This window comes from Silurus aristotelis, assembly GCF_946808225.1.
Source record: "Silurus aristotelis genome assembly, chromosome: 5".
In the NCBI taxonomy this organism is placed as follows: Eukaryota; Metazoa; Chordata; class Actinopteri; order Siluriformes; family Siluridae; genus Silurus; species Silurus aristotelis.
The window spans coordinates 31,734,400-31,755,587 of record NC_139578.1 but is presented as its reverse complement, the minus strand read 5'-3'; the positions used below and the strand labels follow the sequence as shown (position 1 = coordinate 31,755,587).

The 21,188-nt window shown below is 40.1% G+C and overlaps 1 protein-coding gene and 2 pseudogenes across 4 annotated transcripts in view; 1 reads left to right on the top strand and 2 right to left on the bottom strand.

The window, feature by feature from the left end:
* Nucleotides 1-21,188, top strand: part of LOC310726820 (E3 ubiquitin-protein ligase TRIM21-like) — a 100,027-nt gene that overhangs the window by 20,616 nt on the left and 58,223 nt on the right. The gene's annotated exons all lie outside the window — the stretch shown is intronic.
* LOC310726652 (E3 ubiquitin-protein ligase TRIM21-like) lies at nt 1,238-5,866 on the bottom strand (annotated as a pseudogene). Its single transcript, XR_014538364.1, has 7 exons — nt 5,680-5,866; nt 3,415-3,603; nt 2,843-2,913; nt 2,500-2,733; nt 2,054-2,201; nt 1,881-1,904; nt 1,238-1,779 (listed from the first exon to the last, which is right to left on the bottom strand). The product of XR_014538364.1 is annotated as an E3 ubiquitin-protein ligase TRIM21-like (transcript).
* LOC310726906 (E3 ubiquitin-protein ligase TRIM39-like) lies at nt 12,288-19,883 on the bottom strand (annotated as a pseudogene). Its single transcript, XR_014538363.1, has 7 exons — nt 19,741-19,883; nt 14,220-14,811; nt 14,043-14,138; nt 13,694-13,933; nt 13,463-13,604; nt 13,289-13,315; nt 12,288-13,187 (listed from the first exon to the last, which is right to left on the bottom strand). The product of XR_014538363.1 is annotated as an E3 ubiquitin-protein ligase TRIM39-like (transcript).

Here is a 21,188-nt window from a genome sequence, read left to right as displayed (position 1 = left end):
CTTTCGTACTGCGTTGACTTATTACACAGTTACACATTTTGGATAAAAATAAATTATAAAAAAAATTATAATCCATTTAAATCACGTTTTTAAGTCAACACGTGCCACGAAACTGGGTTTATTTTCATCTAAGTAACATTTATTTAGTTCAGTAAACTTCATTTCATTCCACCAGGTGATTTTAGTGCTGTTTAGTTGTGAAGTAAACTGTATTAATTTAATGCAACACTATTAGATTACATAGAATCAATTATACAAAAATTTATAATTTTACATTTAACAAAATCATCTACTTTCATAGATACATGTTAATTCCATTCATTATGCTCCAATAAACTATTGGTTTCTCTCAGTATGATGTATGAACAAGTTTAACATGCATCTAAATCATATAGTTTTATAAAAACTTCAAGTCTGAAGAGCACAGACATAAAATACACACATACAATACGTCCACCATCATCTTCTCCTTCTTCTTTCAGCTTCTCCTATTAGGGGTCAACACAGCGGATCATCCTTCTCCATACCCTGATGTCATGTACATCTGCCTCTTTCACCCCAACCAACTGCATGTCTTCCATCACCACAGCCATAAACCTCCTCCTTGGTCTTTCTCTTTTACTACTTCCTGGTGGCTCCATCCTCAGCATTCCTCTACCGATATACCCCATGTCCCTCACCTTGTCTCAAAAACGTTCTACATGCCCTGTCCGTCTAATAAACTCATTTCTAATCCTGTCTATCCTCGTCACTCCCAACGAAAACCTTTTAATGCTTGCTATTTTGTTCTGCATCGTACAGACACGAGCGTTACTTCAGAAGAGGTTATTTAAAAAGGATTATTAATTTCATGACATTTCTTTATATTCATTGGTATTGAAATCAAAACATTTACTTATTTATGAATATGCATGTGTTTGATGGGTGAATCTGACAAATAATTAGGTTGGAAGCCAACATTTATTATTAAATACAGATATATATCAATAAAACACATTTAAAATCACATTTTCAAAATATATCTCTGGCATTGTTCAGAGAGCCGTTCCAAATATGGGGGCGGAATGCATTCGTCCCACGGATCGTAGTTTAAACATATTAATATTTATTTCTAAAAAACAATCTGTACAGAAAATAAACCTGTTTAGACACAAACACAAACACTATTCCCTTATTAATATATCATGTTTAACATTCTCCTATTTTTGTATCTTTCCGAAAGTGGACACAACTTTACTTAGCATACAATGAGATGAACAGGGCAGATGATCAGTGGGACTGAATTTTCATCTCCATCATTAAAACAGGGGCTGAATAATGGATAAAGTTTCTCAGTGAAGGTCTGAGCAGTGAAGGAGTAGATATAAGATTTTGCATCAACATCATAGAAGGAGACCAGACCCTCCTTATAATCCACAAACACGCCAACCTTCTGAGGAGACTGTTTCAAGGAGTGGGAGACACGTGGAAATTCCAGAGCAACGTATTCAGTCTTATTCTTCAGAACCACACACCAGTATCCATCTTTAATCTTTCCATTCCTGTTAATGGATTCTCTGGCGACTCCTAAATCCCACTCAGTCTTCCCTTTGACCTGCACCTCATATTAAAATCTCCCTGAGGAGAATCCCTTCTTTCCCAACACACAGACACAAGTATCAAACCTCTCTGGATTATCAGGGAGATTCTGAATTGTATCTCCATCATAAACTTGTTTTCCATCATCAGACAGGACGAGATAAGGATTTGCTGTATCAGGATCCAGAGTCACGTCCACTGAGAGACAGAAACACAGCGTACATCAGTTTTATCATCACACAGTGTGTAACAGTGAAGAGATATAGATATAGTCATGTGATCAGTAAGAGCTCACAATCCTGCATATTGTTGAATTCTCTTCAGTTCTGTTTGGAAAATAGTTTTGGAAAATGTTACATTTGGATTAAATTCTTCATTATTATCAATAACATCAAAATATCTTCATAAATTTCAGCTAAATGTAATTATTTCTTAGAATGAATCTTCTCAGAATAAACCCACAGTAAATACTGACCAATTTCATCAATCTTCTTCATTTCCTGACTGAGAGTCTCCTGAAGCTGAGCCAGAGCTCTCCTCAGAGTCTCCACACTCAGATGAGAGGTAATTGTGATGGAAGTCCAGTCCTGGGTGTGTGGAGAGCTGCACAGTGACGGGTAAATCTACAGTACAGCAGGAGAGAGGAGAAACACCTCAGCATGCAGACCAACGTCCTGTTATATACTGCTTTTGCACTGTTTGCACCAGTTGCACACATGCACTTTATGTGGCGAGGATCTTAGTTCCTGGCCCTGTGTTCTTCTGTTCTGTGACTGTTGTTTTATGTTGTTGTATGTAGCACCTGGGTTCAGGAGGAACGTTGTTTCATTTCACTGTGTACTGCATCAGCTATATATAGTTGAAATGACAATAAAAGCTTCGTGACTTGACATTGCTATTGAGAAACATAGGAACTCTGACCTGTATGAGGTGGAGGTGATCCTCAGTGTGTGAGAGCTGCTCCAGATCACTGTTTCTCCTCTTTAGCTCACTGAGTTCCTTCTACAGATCTTTGATGAACTCTTCAGCCTGCTTCTCTGCTGCTTTCTGCTTCTCCTCCATCACCTTAAGCAGCTCAGCCTGGCTTCTCTCAATGCAGTGTTTCAGAGTACTGAACATCTTCACAACATCTGCTTTCTCCTTCTTTGTAGTTTTCTAATAGGAGACAAATCGAGATCAATAATTTCACATAAATGTATCATGATTCTCCTGATGTGTTGTAAAAAGGAGTTCTTCTGGAGGTTAGTTACTGTAAGAGACTCACTTTATTGACTTCTACAGAGTGTTTGATTTCCTCAATGTTCTTCAGTCGCTCCTGGATCTTCTGCTGAACTTCTGCTCACCAGTGCATTGCAAGAAAAATATGCATCATGTCTTAACTCATTAAACAGAGGTCATATTTCTGATGTACAAACATTATCCATCATAAAAGTTCAGTCTCTCACCTTCTTCTCAACACTCTCCTCCTCTATAGGAACAGTGTTGTGGGGTTTGTGGTCTGTCTCAGTACAGAACTGAGACACACACATGTCTGGTCGTCTCTACAGAACAGCTTCAGGGGTCTCTTATGTTCCTAGCAGATGTAGTCCTCCAGGTTCTCCACTGGATCTATCAGTTTGTGCCTCTTTAATAAAGAAACTCTATCATGAGTTTCTAGATGAGTGTTGCAGTAAGAAGCCTTACAGATCAGGCAGGACTTTACGGCTACACATTTCTTTTTTACAGGAGATCTCACAGAGCACCTTAGATTGGGTGGATTTTTTGCAGCTCTGCTGGATTTCACCTGAATTGACTTCTTAAATGGAGCAGCAAGTGCAGAGATGAACGTATTCACACGTAGATCAGGACGTTTGGAGAATTTCCCCTTACACACTGGACAGTGTGAACTGCTGTCCCAGAACTCTTTTAGACAATTCATACAGAAGTTGTGTCCACATGGAGTAAAGACTGGATCAGTGAACACATCCAGACATATGGAGCACTCAAGCTGATCTTCACACCGAGCACTGCTGGAGGAAGCCATGACTGATACAGGAGATACAATGAGAGTGAAATTAGATTACAAAACATTACTTACTAAATTATCATTTAATAAAAAACATATCAGTAATGATCAGTCTCTTGAATGAGCTTCTCCTTAATGTGATATGTCCTTCACTGAAAATAATGTAAAAGCATTAGACAAAAATTCTTCGAAACAAAAATTACACTTCTTCTTCTGTTGTTTAAATAGCGGTTGGCAAACCAACTTTAAGTTGCATATTCCACCACCTACTGGATTGGAATATGGAGTTGAAATTGTTTGCACAAAAGAAAATAAAAGGTTCTTTACACCTTACTTACTTTAATATCTGAATAAATCAGTGGCGGGCCATGCATTTGGCACATGGGCCTTCAAATGGGGACTTTCATCGAGTTAATCCACCCCTTAATACCACCACTGTCACGTTGCAATTATAGAAACCATCAATACAATACAAAAACACAATATAACATCACCTGGCATTACAGAGAGAGAGACATTTTACATATGGAGGTGAAAACCATTTTACTAAAGCAATAAACCCCGATAAGACTATAAACCTTTACACTATAACCCCAACTGTGCACCTACATCATCTGGAGCAGTTCAGAATCAATATTAGTCCAATAACATGACAAAAATATAAAAAATTTAAATAAAATACAACCTACTCACCAGAGATGCAGACTCATAATTTACACCAGTCCACCATCCAGTGGTACCGCTCGTATTCACTGATCTGGAAGTGGAGAACAAACACTTTCCCGGGCTGAGACAAGCTAGCTTGCTTCGGGGGTGCAGACCTCCTAGCTTTTCTTTAAAATGTATTTTTAAATATGTCCGTGACCAAATCAATTTCTCTTCCTCCATAGGCAAAAAAAAGTCTAATTTAGATGTATTAATGTGTGCAGAGCTACACACGTGTTTTGCAAGTCAAACTTGGCTGTAACAGTTTTCCTCTGACCAACCAATCAGAGGACAGAAAATGCTGACGCTTTTCTGAGTACCCGTGTATTAAGTACTGTTACAGCATTTTTCTCACAATTTGGTCAAACAGGTTGGTCAGAGGGAAACTGTAGGTTTGCACCCCAATACTAGCTAGCTTGTCTCAGCCCTGGAAAGGGTTTGTTCTTCACTTCCAGACCAGTAAATACGAGCGGTACCAGAATACTGTGAGGCAAATATGAAATCTGATTGGTTAAAGAAACAGAGCTATTTCTTAAGGAGACTATAGTATAAAAGGACAGCACTACAGACTTTAAAGGCTCTGGGCAAATTAGATTGACATGGCAGCACATAGTGGCTGAATACGGATTGGACAAAAAAAATCTAACATACACTTACTGGAAGCAGTGCAGCCAAGAGCAACGCTATGAAATAAAGAAAATGAACTGTAGGGAATAAACTAATAAAATTTCATGGTGCAAATATTCGAATTTATGTTGTAAATGTAAGTCAGTACTTCTGATAGTGCTTAGGCCAGCAGAGAAGGCTTTGCTGGCCCTGAAGGCCCACCACTGGAATAAATACATTTTGGATCATATTCTTCAGTCCTGTACCAATCAAATATCTAAAACATTTCTTGTTATTTCTATTATTACTTCCATCTAGTATCTCACTAAGTGAATAGTTTTTAATACAGCATTCTTTAACTGATTGAAATAACTTGTGCTACGAATCAGACTTTCATACTGAATTGGTCGAGACCCGGGTTATCAACGACTGCCAACAGGGTAGGAGGAAAAAAAGAGGAGGAAGACATCTACAAAGACAGCAGGGAAAGGAGAAGTGGAGGTTAGAGTGGGTACTTTAAATGTTGGTACTATGACTGATAAAGGGAGAGAGATAGCTGATATGATGGAGAGGAGAAAGGTAGATATGTTGTGTGTTCAGGAGACCAAGTGGAAGGGAAGTAAAGCCAGGAAAATTGGGGGTGGGTTCAAACTGTTCTATCATGGTCAGATAGAAGAACAGAAGCCAAACGACATCCTCTGCAGAGGTCTGGAGGGGAGCGACGCCCTCGGCAGAGAACAGTGGGTGAGCAAAACCCTCTGTGAAGAACTAAGGTGGAGCGATACCCTCTGTGAAGAACTGAGGTGAAGCGACGCCCTCGGCAGAGATCAGAGGCTGGGTGACACCCTTGGTGGAGATCAGAAGCTGAGCGACACCTTTGGTGGAGTTCAGAGACTGAGTGACTCCCTCTGCAGATGTTTGGAGCAGACTCTGGGGTGCAACGGTGCCCTCGGCCAGGGAAAAAACAGTCATGACCCTGACATGTAGGCTGTGACTATGGGAGCAAAAAGCGCTCGTCAAGTTTACTGGACAGAGGGGCTTTATTCTCATCGGCTGGCCAAGCTATATCCAACTTCTAGACAGCACGTGTCACAACCTTTGGGAGCTCCTCGCTAACGTATTCGCAAAAGCCCCCCCTCCTCGAAGAAAGAGAGGCGGAGCTGCATGCTTTCATGGCAGGGGGAAAAATCTGCAGAAAGACGTGCTTCCAAAGGCTGTGAACTATAGCTGGACCGGGCAGAGGAGGTATAAGAAAGGGAGTGCTGTCTCCAAACATTCTGCGAGGTCCAGCAGCGAACCTCAGGAACCAGAACGCTGCTCTGCCTTAGCGAGAGCGGGACCAGAACCGTGGGGAGTGGGGGCACCCTTTTTGAAGAGTGCCCGCCGGGAGCGGTGCGATCGCATGGGCATGTGAGCACAATGCTGGCAATATAGTGTGCTCTGCTCCGAAACAAGCCACACAAAGGCTGTGTGTATCCCCCCCTGATACCACGGGGGCAGGAAGAGACACACGGCCAAAAAGTGTGCTTGGTTTTCTTCAATGCCTTTTTTTTGATAGACAGACAAAACAACATTATATTTACACAGAGCACTTTGTAAACAAACAGAAGCTGATGCCGGCTTCACTCCATATGCAATTTATATTTCGCGGTCGTGACGTCACCCTGCCAGTGACAGCTTGCCAACAATTTTGACTGATTACACACATCATTCAGTGCATGGACAATGCAGCCTCATTCCCAAAGCATTTCGATGCAGCTCGAGTTCCTGAAAGGGAACTTTGTTTTCTTACCAACACAGTAACTATATTAAACCTGATTTCTCTCTACGACATTGTGCCATATGTCTTGTTAAGTAAAAGTGACTATTCCCCAATGATTTCCACTTTGTCTGTCTCGATGAATTGCAATATAAACCTGTAGTGTAAAATGTAACCATTTAAGCCAAGATTCTTGAATACATATTATATCTGGACATTTATCTTAAAATAGGATGAATTTCTGAAATTCCTGCCTATTAGCAAGACTTCTCGCATTCAGTTGCAATATTGTTAATACCATTAAGAGCCACAACATACTGTATGTGAGTTTCCTGTTTGTGCCTAAATTATATTATTTATTATTTCCATACTGATTTCTTCTAACTTCAAATACTTTTTTCAGCTGCTTTCACAATAAGTATGATTCTCTCCATCCTTCTTTTTATGTTTGAGCTGAACAATTTACTACTTCAGCTATGATTGCTACAAATGAGATTTTATCTACCCTCAGTGGATCCTTCTCAGTTTCTTCTATGCTATTTTCCTTACATTTAGTTGCAGCTTTTTCATTATCTTTGACTCGTTTCATTTTAAACTTTTGTCAGGGCCTCTGATATTCCTTCTTCTATTCTGACATTTTGTAATGACTTTCATTATTTTCTGTTTCACCCGGCATCCTCCGTACCCTGCAATGTGCTCTCTCCCCACAGTTACACCATTTGGGGTTTACTGCTTGTTCGCATTTGCCATAATCATAAACCTTGCCGCACCTTGCGCAAATTTGCTTCCCTCTACAAACTGCTGCTACATAAAAATATATTTAACATTTATAACATCTTAACAGAAACGGTATAAATAGATGGACCGCATAACTCACATAGCCCAATAAAATCTTTACAGGTATTTTTTCCTCATCAAAAAAATCATCACTGAAATGCTTTCCTTTCTCTCTTAGTCTTTTATATATATATATATATATATATATATATATATATATATATATATATATATATATATATATATATATATATATATATATATATATATATATATATATTGTCTTCTCACCTCCTTGACTACTGCTCAGGAGTTGCTCTCTTTGATTCTTTCTGTTGATACATCAGTTGGAATTCCAGACATCACTCCTCTTACCCAATTCTTCTTTTCTACAATTGAACCTTTTTTCCTAATACCGTCTTTATCCCAAGTGCTTTTTTCTGCTGCCCGTTTTTTTTGCAGAACAATAACAGTTTTCAGTCTCTAAACGTTTTCGCACAGTGAATCTGTCCTATCTCGTCAGTTATTGCTTTTGGTGACTTCTTTTTCATTATCAAAATCTGTAAACTGACCAGTTTTTCTTTCTTTACCTGTTTTTAACTATATTCCACTCATTATCTCCTCTCCCTTTGTTGTCAATTCCTGCTGCTTCTTCCTTTATTTCTGGATCGCTTCTGGAATCCCCAAAACTTCCCACCATGCGGACTCCACTCTCAGTCCAGCTGTTGCCACCTGCCCATCGAGATTCTCAATTAAAGGTTTAGGCTCCCTTGAACAAATTGACAGCAAAATGTCGAGATATTTGGAGTCAAATCTCATTGTCAGGGTCTTCCGGCCTTGTGGCACTGACTTCTGGTTTCACAAAAGGACACAAAAGACATTTACGCGTGGCCAAATTATCTTACTATCTCTTAATGGCCCTGGGATTATTCTTGCCACCCTGCTTGCTCTGGTTCCTGTTCCTGACCCTGACCTGATTCTGCCCTGTTTCTGGTCTGGACTTTGATCTGTTTTTTAGTTTGTGCTTCTGTTCTGCCCTTTATCGATCTGTTTGCCGATATTTCGATTTCAGACTGTGTTTGAATTCTCAAATTTCCTTTCCTGCATTGCTCTGTCTGCCAGTTCTTAGACTTTAGGATTTTTTTTTTAGACTCGGTTTTGGTCTACAGTTTTGCAGCGTTACTTTCTTTGTTTTTCACCTGCCTATTACATTTATTAAAGACCATTGTTACCATACCCCAGGACTGTCCTGCATTTGGGTCCTTCTTCCAGTCATCATCCCTGACAGTGTAATCTAACCCTGCCTCTGTGCCCACTTTCCTGAGAGTATAATCTGGCCTCGACCCTGCGCCCGTGTTCCTGACAAAAAATAATCTGGCTAAACATGGATCCCGCGGATGCACTAAAGCGTTAGGATTGCCATGCCTTAAACTGGCAAGTAATAGACACACCCAGGGTTATCGATCTCTGGAAGCTCAGCCCCCAGCCGAGAAAGGAGTACTTTAGGGCATATCATTCTTTATCTATGGCATGCCAGTAGACCCTGGATGAGAATTTGAGACAGCTGTCCCTCTGCATGCTAAAGGCCTCACAGGGGAAGTCACCCAGCCTGAAATTTCAGCCAAGAGCATTGCTCAGCCTTCCTGTCTGGCTGGGGGTTTCACCCAGCTCTCGTGCTGCAGAGTGGATATCTTGACCTGTCTGCCCTGCCGAGAAACCCCCACCCCAGCCCGTCAGCCATGGTCCTAACCTGTTGCATGACAGAAAATGTCTCAGAATCCGCCCTTCATGCTGAGAATGCAGCTCCACTTCCGAGCCGTGCTGAGGATGCCGCTTCACTTCCAACGTTGTTTCTCTGTCCCAGAGACCCGCCTCATCATGTCGGCCAGAAAGCCTGGGTGCCAACCTGAGACCTGACCCTGGAAGCAGCCACTAGAAAGCTTTCCCGACCTTCAAGGAATTTCGCCTCAAGTTCCGCTGTGCCTGCCGCTGGCACCCAACCTTCCTTGTGCCCCAGCTCAAGGACATTCTTGTCTGTGTAGTATCTGGGTCTTTCTTCCAGTCATTTTCCCTGACACTCAGAGAGATTAGAAAAGGAATTTGGGTAACTAGAAAGGGGTCAACTGATAACCATTCCTCTACACTTTACTCCTCTGGGAATCTGGACCAAACATCAGCATCTGCATGGAGACAATTCACATAGGACATGGCAAACAGCAATAAGAGGGATAAGTTTTCCATATCACAAATAACACTGAGGCAGTCAAGAGAACGGGAAAGAGCACAGACCCCGAAGAGCAGATTTCTTGAAGAACTTTAGGTTATTTTATGTATGCTGCATAGTGTTCTATCAGTCAGCTGTGTCCAGCACCATTTTACGGTTTCAGTGTAATGCTGGAATGGTATTAAAACAGGAGATGCCTGAAACAGAAGAACCAGTTATCTAAATGTCCAATCAAATGTAGCAATCAAACAGCAGCGAATTTGGCGCTTCCATGTTTTGCTATCAAACACCAGCCTTCACCTCACAGGTTAATGAAGGTGTACAATGCCTTGATCAAAAGAGTGTCAGAATTAAATGTATTGATGCAGATCAGGTTGCAGTTGCAACTTGTGAATCACAAACCCCTGGTTGATTTCTGAAAATCTACAGCCCACTCATTGAGATCACTCACTGCTGCTGAAGATGGTTGCACATGAACACTTTAAAGATCCATGAAGTTACTGATCAGGGTTATAATTAAGAACTCTAAAGATGAATTTGGACTGTAACTAATATAAACAGTTTGATACAATGGTTTAGGGCTTCAATCATCAGAAAGAGTTTTACTCTCAAGTCTCCATCATGAACAGTTATTAACCTCAACAATGATGAAAATGTAATGAACAAATGTGTGGTGTCAACCAAATGAGGATGGATTTCAGTTTGAGTCTGGTTCCCCTCAACGTTTCTTCCTCATATTACCTCAGGGAGTTTTTTCTTGCTACTGTCATCACAGGATCACACATTATAGATAGACTAAACAGGTAAACTTATATGGACTGATTCATAAATGTATATTTGTAAATGATTTCCTGCTGTAAAACTACTTTGGGACAATGTCCACTGTTTTAACTGCAATACAATAAAACTGAACTGAACCACATTTGAGGTCAAAGATTCCTGAGGTAAGATAAATAATTGTAAACCGAACACATTTATTGTTTTTTCGTTAAATGTTGAATAGAAGGTGCTTATGAGTATAGTATAGAACAGGGGTCGGCAACCTTCACCACACAAAGAGCCATTTGGACCTGTTTCCCACAGAAAAGAAAACACTGGGAGCCACAAAACCCTTTTGACATTTAAATTGAAATAACACTGCATGTAACGGGTTTTTTTTGCCTTTATGCTATGTATAATCAAACCATAATGGGTTGCATTTATGAAATCAATGAACTGCAGAGAGAATGAAATTACATTTCTGCATGCAACAAAAATTTTTTAAATCCTTAAAAAAAGACTGAGTTGAAGGTTACTTTCAAGTAAAATACTCAATGTCTATTTGAGTCCTTCTTGTATTTATGAAAAGAACGCCGAACATAAATTATCCACCGGCAGCAAACAAAAAATGCCGTCCTCTTCTGTGTGCCGTCATCCTTTTACTGGCGCAAGCAGTCAGCTGTCAACCTGAATAATAAAAGGACTATTTCAAAGCATATGAATCTGCCCACGTAGCATTAAACGTTCTGTTTTCTTCAGACACTTTTCTTTTCTTAGAATTCTCCATAGTTGGCCTACCTGGGGTCGAAAAGTTTAAGAAGTGGCGTGCCGGTGGGTGTCGCACATTAGCGGTTGTGACGCATATGAAGAGTGACAAAAAACTTTAACACGTTTTATTTAGATTTTACAAGATCACCAAAATCTTCAAATTTAGAATTAAATTTAAAAAACTAACAAACTAAAATAAAATATATTTTAATTAAATACTCATTATTTATTTTCCAAAGCCACAGGGAGCCGCAGAAGAGGGATGAAAGCCGCATTTGGCTCCGGAGCCGCGGGTTGCCAACCCTGGTATAGAACAAGATAGTGGATCATGAAAAATATGATATTGGATGAAAGTCACAGTTAAAGTGAGTTAAAGCTGAAAATGAATGATTGCTTTATTTCCTACACTGAATACAACAAAATTGTTTATAACAATATTTTATCATATTGTACATTTGCATTCGTTTGCTTATTTTTTTATTCACATTCTGAAGTTAATTCTTGTCTAATTGAACAGCATCTTTCACTCTCCTCTCTTTGCTTCTCACCTTTTACCAGCTGTGGCTTCAGTTTCTTAAAAAAAAAAAAAAAAAGACTGCAAAAACAGGCGATGAATGATTATGATACACATTTAAACATTCTTTTTTTGTTTTTGCTGCGGGACATCATTAAACCACACTTCTAGTTTACTGGCAGATCCTGAATAGTTCTTCAAAACTGAAATAATCTCCAATAACACAGCAAACTTCCACACCTTACAAATCAATAAAAACTCTAAGATGTCACATGTGTAGCACTACTTACTAATTTCTATTTCTCTTTTCCTTCTGTTTCGACTCTTTTTGCTCCTTTTCCTCTTCTTTCTTTTTCCTTCTTTTTTCACCTGCACAGGATTTAAACCCTCGCTTCAAGCTTCTGCTGAATGGATCTGATTTTGGTTATGCCACAGTTTTGAGTTTGAGATGAATGACGTCATAACAATCGCACCCATACACGTCCTTTTCTCATGTTGACACGTTTTAGCCACTAGATGGACGCAAATCACCCAGTAAACTACATGATTTTAAACGGTCTTCAACTCTGTAATAAAATCTGCACTGGAATTTATATTTAAACATTATACTAAATATTGAGCCCATTATAATGAAATGAGATCATTACAGCAAATTGTATACTCCAGATGCCCAGATCTCAGATTTTAGATTTCTCAGACATATTTCAGATGTACGTGTGCAGTGGATAATTATAATCAACATATCATGTTTAATAAACATGAACATTAAAACCATATAAAAAAAACTTTTTACATTTTAATAAAACAACTCTACTAATTCAGATTTTTTTATTTAATGTGAATCTGCTTTTAAATTTTAAATTATTAAACTCTTTAATGTTAGAAAATATCAACAGGGCTTTTTTTGTGATTTAGACAGTTGTTGTTTTTTTATTAGAAATGTACAATTAGTTTTGATGAACAGGGCAGATGATCAGTGGGGCTGAATTTTCACCTCCATAACTGAGACTGCGGCTGAATAATGGATAAAGTTTCTCAATGAAAGTCTGGGCAGTGAAAGAGTAGATAAGAGACTTTGCATTAACATCATAGAAGGAAACCAGACCCTCATCATAATCCACAAACACTCCAACCTTCTGAGGAGCCTGTTTCAAGGAGAGGGAGACAGAGGGAGAATCACAGGCTAAATATTCAGTCTTATTCCACAGAATCACACACCAGTGTCCATCTTCAGGTCTGGATTTAATCTCTCCTTTCCTGTTAATGGATTCTCTGGCGACTCCCAAATCCCACTCAGTCTTTCCTTTGACCTGCACCTCATAGTAAAATCTCCCTGAGAAGAATCCCTTCTTTCCTAACATACAGGCACAAGTATCAAACCTCTCTGGAGTATCAGGGAGATTCTGTCTTGTATCTCCATCATAAACTTGTTTTCCATCATCAGACAGGACGAGATAAGGATTTGCTGTCTCAGGATCCAGAGGCACATCCACTGAGAGACAAAAACACAGCGTACATCAGTTTTATCATCACACAGTGTGTAACAGTGAAGAGATATAGATATAGTCATGTGATCAGTAAGAGCTCACAAACCTGCATATTGCTGAATTATCTTCAGTTCTGTTTGGAAAATAGTTTTGGAAAATGTTAAATTGAGAGTAAACACTTAATTATCGTAAATAATATAAAAAATCTTTATAAATTTCAGGTAAATGTAAATATTTCTGAAAATGAATCTTCTCAGAATCACCCACAGTAAACACTGACAAGTTTCATCAATCTTCTCCAGTTCCTGACTAAGAGTCTCTTGAAGCTGATCCAGAGTTCTCCTCAGAGTCTCCACATTCAGATGAGAGGTAATTGTGATGGAAGTCCAGTCCTGGGTGTGTGGAGAGCTGCACAGGTAAATCTACTGTACAGCAGGAGAGAGGAGAAATCCCTCAGCATGGGGACCAACGTCATGTCATGTGCTGCATTGCTATTGGGAAACAGATGAACTCTGACCTGTAGAAGGTGGAGGTGATCCTCAGTGTGTAAGAGCTGCTCCAGATCAGTGTTTCTCCTCTTTAGCTCACTGAGTTCCTGCTCCAGATCTTCAATGATCTCTTCAGCCTGCCTCTCTGCTGCTATCTGCTTCTCCTCCATCACCTTAAGCAGCCCAGCCTGGCTTCTCTCAATGCAGCGCATCAGAGCACTGAACATCTCCACAACATCTGCTTTCTCCTTCTCTGTGTTTATCTAACAGGAGACAAATCGAGATCAATCATTTCACATGAATGTATCATGATTCTCCTAATGTGTTGTATAAAGGAGTTCTTCTGGAGGTTAGTTACTGTAAGAGACTCACTTTATTGACTTTTAAAGAGTGTTTGATCTCCTCAATCTTCTTTAGTCGCTCCTGGATCTTCTGCTGAACTTCTGCTTGAGTCTTCACCAGATCATTCTGAGAAAAATATGCATCATGTGTCAGAGGTCATATGTCTGATCTACAAACATTATCCATCATAAATGTTCAGTCTCTCACCTTCTTCTCTACACTCTCCTCCTCTATAGGAACAGTGTTGTGGATTTTGTGGTCTTTCTCAGTACAAAACTGACACACACACACGTCTGGTTATCTCTACAGAACAGCTCCAGGGGTCTCTCATGTTAATGGCAGATCTAGTCCTCCAGGTTCTCCACAGGCTCCATCAGTTTGTGCTTCAAGAGTTTAGCTGTAGTTTTATGAGGCATCAGATGAGTGTTACAGAAAGAAACTCCACAGTGAAGACAGGACTTTAGAGCCTCCAACTTGTCGTCAGTGCAGGAGTTACACAGAATCTTCTTACTCTTGGATGGAAGCTAATCTGCAGCTCTGCTTGATTTCACCTGAATTGACTTCTTAAATGGAGCAGCAAGTGCAGAGATGAACGTATTCATGCGTAGATCAGGATGATTGGAGAATTCCTCCTTACACACTGGACACTGGCAGTGTGAACTGCTGTCCCAGAACTCTTTTAGACAGATCATACAGAAGTTGTGTTCACATGGAGTAGAAACTGGATCAGTGAACACATCCAGACAGATGCAGCACAGGAGCTGATCTTCACACAGAGCACTGCTGGAGGAAGCCATGACTGATACAGGAGATACAATGAAAGTGAATTTATATGGCAGAACACTTTACACATTACAATCCAAAATGACACAAACTCAGTTATTACTGATTCAAGCAATGAATAAAACTGTTACTTTCCCAAAGTTTTCCTCTAAACGTACGTTCTGTAGGCTTCATTCCTGGAACACTCTATGTATTAAATAAACTCTGAGATGCACATAGAGTAAGAACAATAGAACTGCATGGTTTGTCAAATGTTCTGCATGGTTTGTTACATGTTCTCATCTTTCTGCCTTCAAATCCTTCATTGCCTCCACTGAAAAGGTCTGACCAGAATCTGCTTTCACGGACACCTGCTGCCTGCTGTCTTAAGGAAGTCTTGGACTAAGAAGATTTTCAAATCTGATCCAGCGGTGGAAAACACTGGCATCAACAACATGACCGATTGCATAACAGACAACATCAACTTCTACAGAGACACTACAGTTCCAGTCAGAAGGGTGAATTTAGTCTAGCTAGCTAGCTATCTAGATTGATACAACTTTATTGTCATTGTATAGTACAGGTACTCAGCAACAAAATGCTAAATCTACCAGAAGTGCAAAAAATAGCAATTGTGCAAGTAGTACAGATAAATATACAGCATATTACAGCATTTAATATATATATATATATATATATATATATATATATATATATATATATATATATATATATATATATATATATATATATATATATATACATATATACAGTGAGGAAAATAAATATTTGAACACCCTGCTCTTTTGCAAGTTCTCCCACTTAGAAATAATGGAGGGGATGAAATTGTCATCGTAGGTGCATGTCCACTGTGAGAGACATAATCTAAAAAAAAAAAAATCCAGAAATCACAATGTATGATTTTTTAACTTTTAATTTGTATGATACAGCTGCAAATAAGTATTTGAACACCGGAGAAAGTCAATGTTAATATTTGGTACAGTAGCCTTTGTTTGCAATTACAGAGGTCAAACGTTTCCTGTAGTTTTTCACCAGGTTTGCACACACTGCAGGAGGGATTTTGGCCCACTCCTCCACACAGATCTTCTCTAGATCAGTCAGGTTTCTGGCCTGTCGCTGAGAAACACAGAGTTTGAGCTCCCTCCAAAGATTCTTTATTGGGTTTAGGTCTGAAGACTGGCTAGGCCACGCCAGAACCTTGATATGCTTCTTACAGAGCCACTCCATGGTTATCCTGGCTGTGTGCTTCGGGTCATTGTCATGTTGGAAGACCCAGCCTCGACCCATCTTCAATGCTCTAACTGAGGGAAGGAGGTTGTTCCCCAAAATCTCGCAATACATGGCCCCGGTCATCCTTTCCTTAATACAGTGCAGTCGCCCTGTCCCATGTGCAGAGAAACACCCCCAAATCATGATGCTACCACCCCCATGCTTCACAGTAGGGATGGTGTTCTTGGGATGGTACTCATCATTCTTCTTCCTCCAAACACGTTTATTGAATTATGACCCAAAAGTTCTATTTTGGTCTCATCTGACCACATGACTTTCTCCCATGACTCCTCTGGATCATCCAAATGGTAATTGGCAAACTTATGACATGCCTGGACATGTGCTGGTTTAAGCAGGGGGACCTTCTGTGCCATGCATGATTTCAAACCATGAAGTCTTAGTGTATTACCAACAGTAACCTTGGAAACGGTGGTCCCAGCTCTTTTCAGGTCATTGACCAGCTCCTCCCATGTAGTTTTGGGCTGATTTCTCACCTTCCTTAGGATCATTAAGACCCCACGAGGTGAGATCTTGCATGAAGCCCCAGTCCGAGGGAGATTGACAGTCATGTTTAGCTTCTTTTATTTTCAAATGATTGCTCCAACAGTGGACCTTTTTTCACCAAGCTGCTTGGCAATTTCCCCGTAGCCCTTTCCGGCCTTGTGGAGGTGTACAATTTTGTCTCTAGTGTCTTTGGACAGCTCTTTAGGCTTGGCCAGGTTAGTAGTTGGACTCTTACTGATTGTATGGGGGTGGACAGGTGTCCTTATGCAGCTAACGACCTCAAACAGGTGCATCTAATTTAGGATAATAAATGTAGTGAAGGTGGACATTTTAAAGGCAGACTAACAGGTATTTGAGGGTCAGAATTCTAGCTGATAGACAGGTGTTCAAATACTTATTTGCAGCTGTATCATACAAATAAATAGTTAAAAAATCATATATTGTGATTTCTGGATTTTTTTTTTTTTAGATTATGTCTCTCACAGTGGACATGCACCTACAATGACAATTTCAGACCCCTCCATGATTTCTAAATGGGAGAACTTGCAAAAGAGCAGGGTGTTCAAATACTTATTTTCCTCACTGTATATATATATATATATATATATATATATATATATATATATATATATATATATATATATATATATATATATATATATATATATATATATATATATATATATATATATATATATATATATATATATATATATACTAATTAGGTCAATTGTCCCTGTAAACTACAGAGTTTGTTCATCTCTTTCCTCTGCATAGTTTATCAAATGAATGTCTAATCCAGCTTGTTTTGGAGATGGACACCAATTTAACCAATTCTCTCAACTCAGCTTAATAGTGAATGGATGGTGAGGCTGGTGGAGAAAAGCAGGAAGAATTACACACTGGTTGGAGATGTGTCTAATCACTGTTCTCTGTTGCAGTGAGCAGGGAAAGGGATAAGAGGAGTGAGTGAAGGGGGCTTCGAGAGAGAAAGAGTCCCCAATAGATGTGTGTGAAAGGGAAAAATACCTGAAACAGTCGAAACTGGTTGCCACCCTGCTGGTCTTCCTTCCCCTGAACCGTTTGATCTCCTACTCCTATAACCAAACTGTTATTGTAAAGCTGAAGGCACACAATTTTAAAAGGTGTATTTGGATGTGGTAACATGACATTTCTCTTCACTTGAACCAGGGCCTGCTCTAGACATTTGGAGAACCTACAAAGATTTATATCGGTGCACCCAGGCCTCCTTCCTTCCACCTTTCAGAAAAAATAAAAAGCAGTTAAAACAAATAAAATCTCTGAATATTAATTCAACTGTAACTGAGGTCGACATTAAAAAAGAAAAAAAAAAAGAATAAAGGTATGAAAGATCATCTGGACCAGCTCTTCTTCTTCTTGCTTGGTCATGACATGTCATTAACTATGCTACACCATAAAATAATAATTTGTTTTCATAGTGTTTTTCTCATTATTTTTATAAATGCTAACTTTAGTAAGCTCAAGATTGTAATTTTATTAGAAATAACTTACATACACACACTCACTAAATCACCCAGGACTTTTAGTAATTTGTTCATTAGAAATTTGTTTATTTACAGTAACACACTGACCCACTATTTAAGATAATGAACATTTTTGTCTCCTCTATACAGTCAAATGGGGGTAAAATGAGAAGGCTGTATAAAGCAAGCACCGACTTTGATGAACTAAATGACCCAAACCTGTTCCAGCATTACCCATGGCCCTTGTGCCCAAAGCAAACTCCATGAAGATCTGCTTTGCATGGGTTGAAGTTGAAGATCTCCTGCTATAGAGCTCTGCCCTCAAACCTACTGAACATCTTTGGGATGAATGTGAACACTGACTGAACCCCAGACTTCCTCACCTACATCAGTTCCTGACATTACTAACACCCTTGTGTCTGAATGATGATATGCTGTATGTCTCTGGACTTCTAGTAGTTCCTAGAATAGCACTGAAGGAGGTAGAGCATTTTCAGATTTAGCTCCTAAACTCTGGAATAGTATTCCTGACAGTGTTCAGGGCTCAGACACACTCTCCCAGTTTAAGTGCAGATTAAAAACATATCTTTTTATCTTTTTATTGTTGAAGCCTACACATAACACGTCTTACATCATAACCTTGTGCTCCAGAACATCTGATCACTTGCACTTTATCAACTTGTGCTGGTAAAATCATGAACAGCAGCTACGCTAATTTCTCTCCACTGCTTCTCTTTCTCTCCCCATCGCGAGACACCCTGAGGTTTGGCCAGCTCCAGTCACCTCCCACCTCGTGATGATTACGGACCTTTGAAGAAGTAGATGCCGAACTCGCAAAAATCCCGAACCATCTAGAGACGTACCAGTGCCAACTGGATCCCACTACATGTGTGGAGTTTTGACATTGGACCTCCTGGAGTGTTTAAAGGCTCTGGCATGGAGAAGCTGATGCTGGATCTCTGATGATCACAAATGCTGAGCTCATAAAACTAGGAGCTACTAAGCATATAGACTGTATAAGACTGCAGAAAGAACATCACTTATAATCTTATACTCCAGTAATCATGTTGGTTCTCACTCTCCAGTGTTCTGTACTGTTGAAAGATTTATGATCAAACTCTTGATGTCACCCAAATGAGGATGGGTTCCCCTTTTGAGTCTGGTTCCTCTCAAGGTTTCTTCCTCATAACATCTAAGGGAGTTTTTACTTGCCACAGTCGCCACGGCTGCTCATCAGGGATAAATACACACCATTCACCTTAACTGTTGATTTCTGTAAAGCTGCTTTGAGACAATGTCTGTTGAGAAAAGCGCTATACAAATAAACTCGACTTGACTTGACTTGACATGTACTGGTGCTTGTTGTATGTGTGTAATGTATTTTCCCCCTCAGGGTTTGCTATAAATAGACACAGGTCATGCGCACTGGGGTACAGAGTGTCGTCGGGCTTCTGGAGTTTTCCATGTCATAAAGTTCGGAAGAGTTTGGATTTATGTGTTTATTTGTGTAAGTAGGTGTGCAACAGAAATGCGTGCTGCGTTACTAAATTAGTGCCCGGTATTTGTATATATATATATATTCTTTATTATCTACTAGAACATGATGTAGTTAGTATTTGAGCTTTTCCTGCTCTCTCCTACTTTACTCCTGATCACTTACAGTTTACCTGCTGTGGCTTCAGTTCCTTGAAGAAAGACTGTAAAAGCTTCAAACTAAGGATTGTGTCCTGCTGCAACCTGCTGAATCCTGATCTTCAGACGCATTCACGCTTTACTTTCGCATCTGCTGAGAGACATCATTAGACCACGCCCCCTACCTACTTCTTCTTCTTCTTGTTCTTCTTCTTCTACTTCTACCATTAGGGGTCGCCACAGCGGATCATCCGACTCCATACCACCCTGTCCTCTACATCTGCCTCTTTCACACCAACTACCTGCATGTCTTCCCTGACCACATCCATGAACCTCCTCCTTGGCCTTCCTCTTTTCCTCCTACCTGGTGGCTCCATCCTCAGCATTCTTCTACCAATATAATTCATGTCCCTCCTCTGCACGTGTCCAAACCATCTCAATCTCGCCTCCCTTACCTTGTCACCAAAACATCCTACATGTCCCACTGTCCCACTAATAAACTCATTTCTAAACTTGTCCATCCTCGTCACTCCCAACGAAAACCTCAACAACTTCAGCTCTGCTATCTCCAGCTCCACCTCCTGTCTTTTACTCAATTCCACTGTCTCTAATCCATACAACATCACAAGTCTCACCACAGTCCTATAAACTTTCCCTTTCATTCTTGCAGATACCCTACTATCACAAATCACTTCTGTTACTCTTCTTCACCCACTCCACCCTGCCGGCACTCTTTTCTTTACTTCCCTAACACACTCTCCATTACTTTGCACTGTTGACCCCAGGTACCTAAACTCCTCCACCTTCTCCACCTCTTTTCCCTGCAACCGCATCACTCCACTGCCCTCCCTTTCATTCACACACATGTACTCTGTCTTACTCCTACTGACTTTCATTCCCCTTCTCTCCAGCGCATATCTCCACCTCTCCAGGCTCTTCTCAACCTGCTCCCTACTCTCACCACAATTCACAATATCATCTGCAAACATCATAGTCCAGGGAGACTCCTGTCTGACCTCGTCCGTCAACCTGTCCATCACCACTGCAAACAGGAAAGGGCTCAGGGCCGATCCTTGATGCAGTCCAACCTTTACCCTGAACCAGTCTGTCTTTCCTACTGCACACTTCACTGCCGTCACACTGTCTTCATACATGTCCTGCACCACCCTCACATACTTCTCTGACACACCTGACTTCCTCATACAATACCACATCTCCTCTCTTGGCACTCTGTCGTACGCTTTCTCTAAATCCACAAATACACAATGCAATTCCTTCTGTCCTTCTCTATACTTCTCCATCAACATCCTCAAAGCAAATAATGTGTCTGTGGTGCTCTTCCTTGGCATGAAACCATACTGTTGCTCACAGATAGTCACCTCTTCTCTCAGCCTGGCTTCCACTACTCTTTCCCATAACTTCATGGTGTGACTGATCAACTTAAATCCCCTGTAGTTACTGCAGGTCTGCACATCACCCTTAT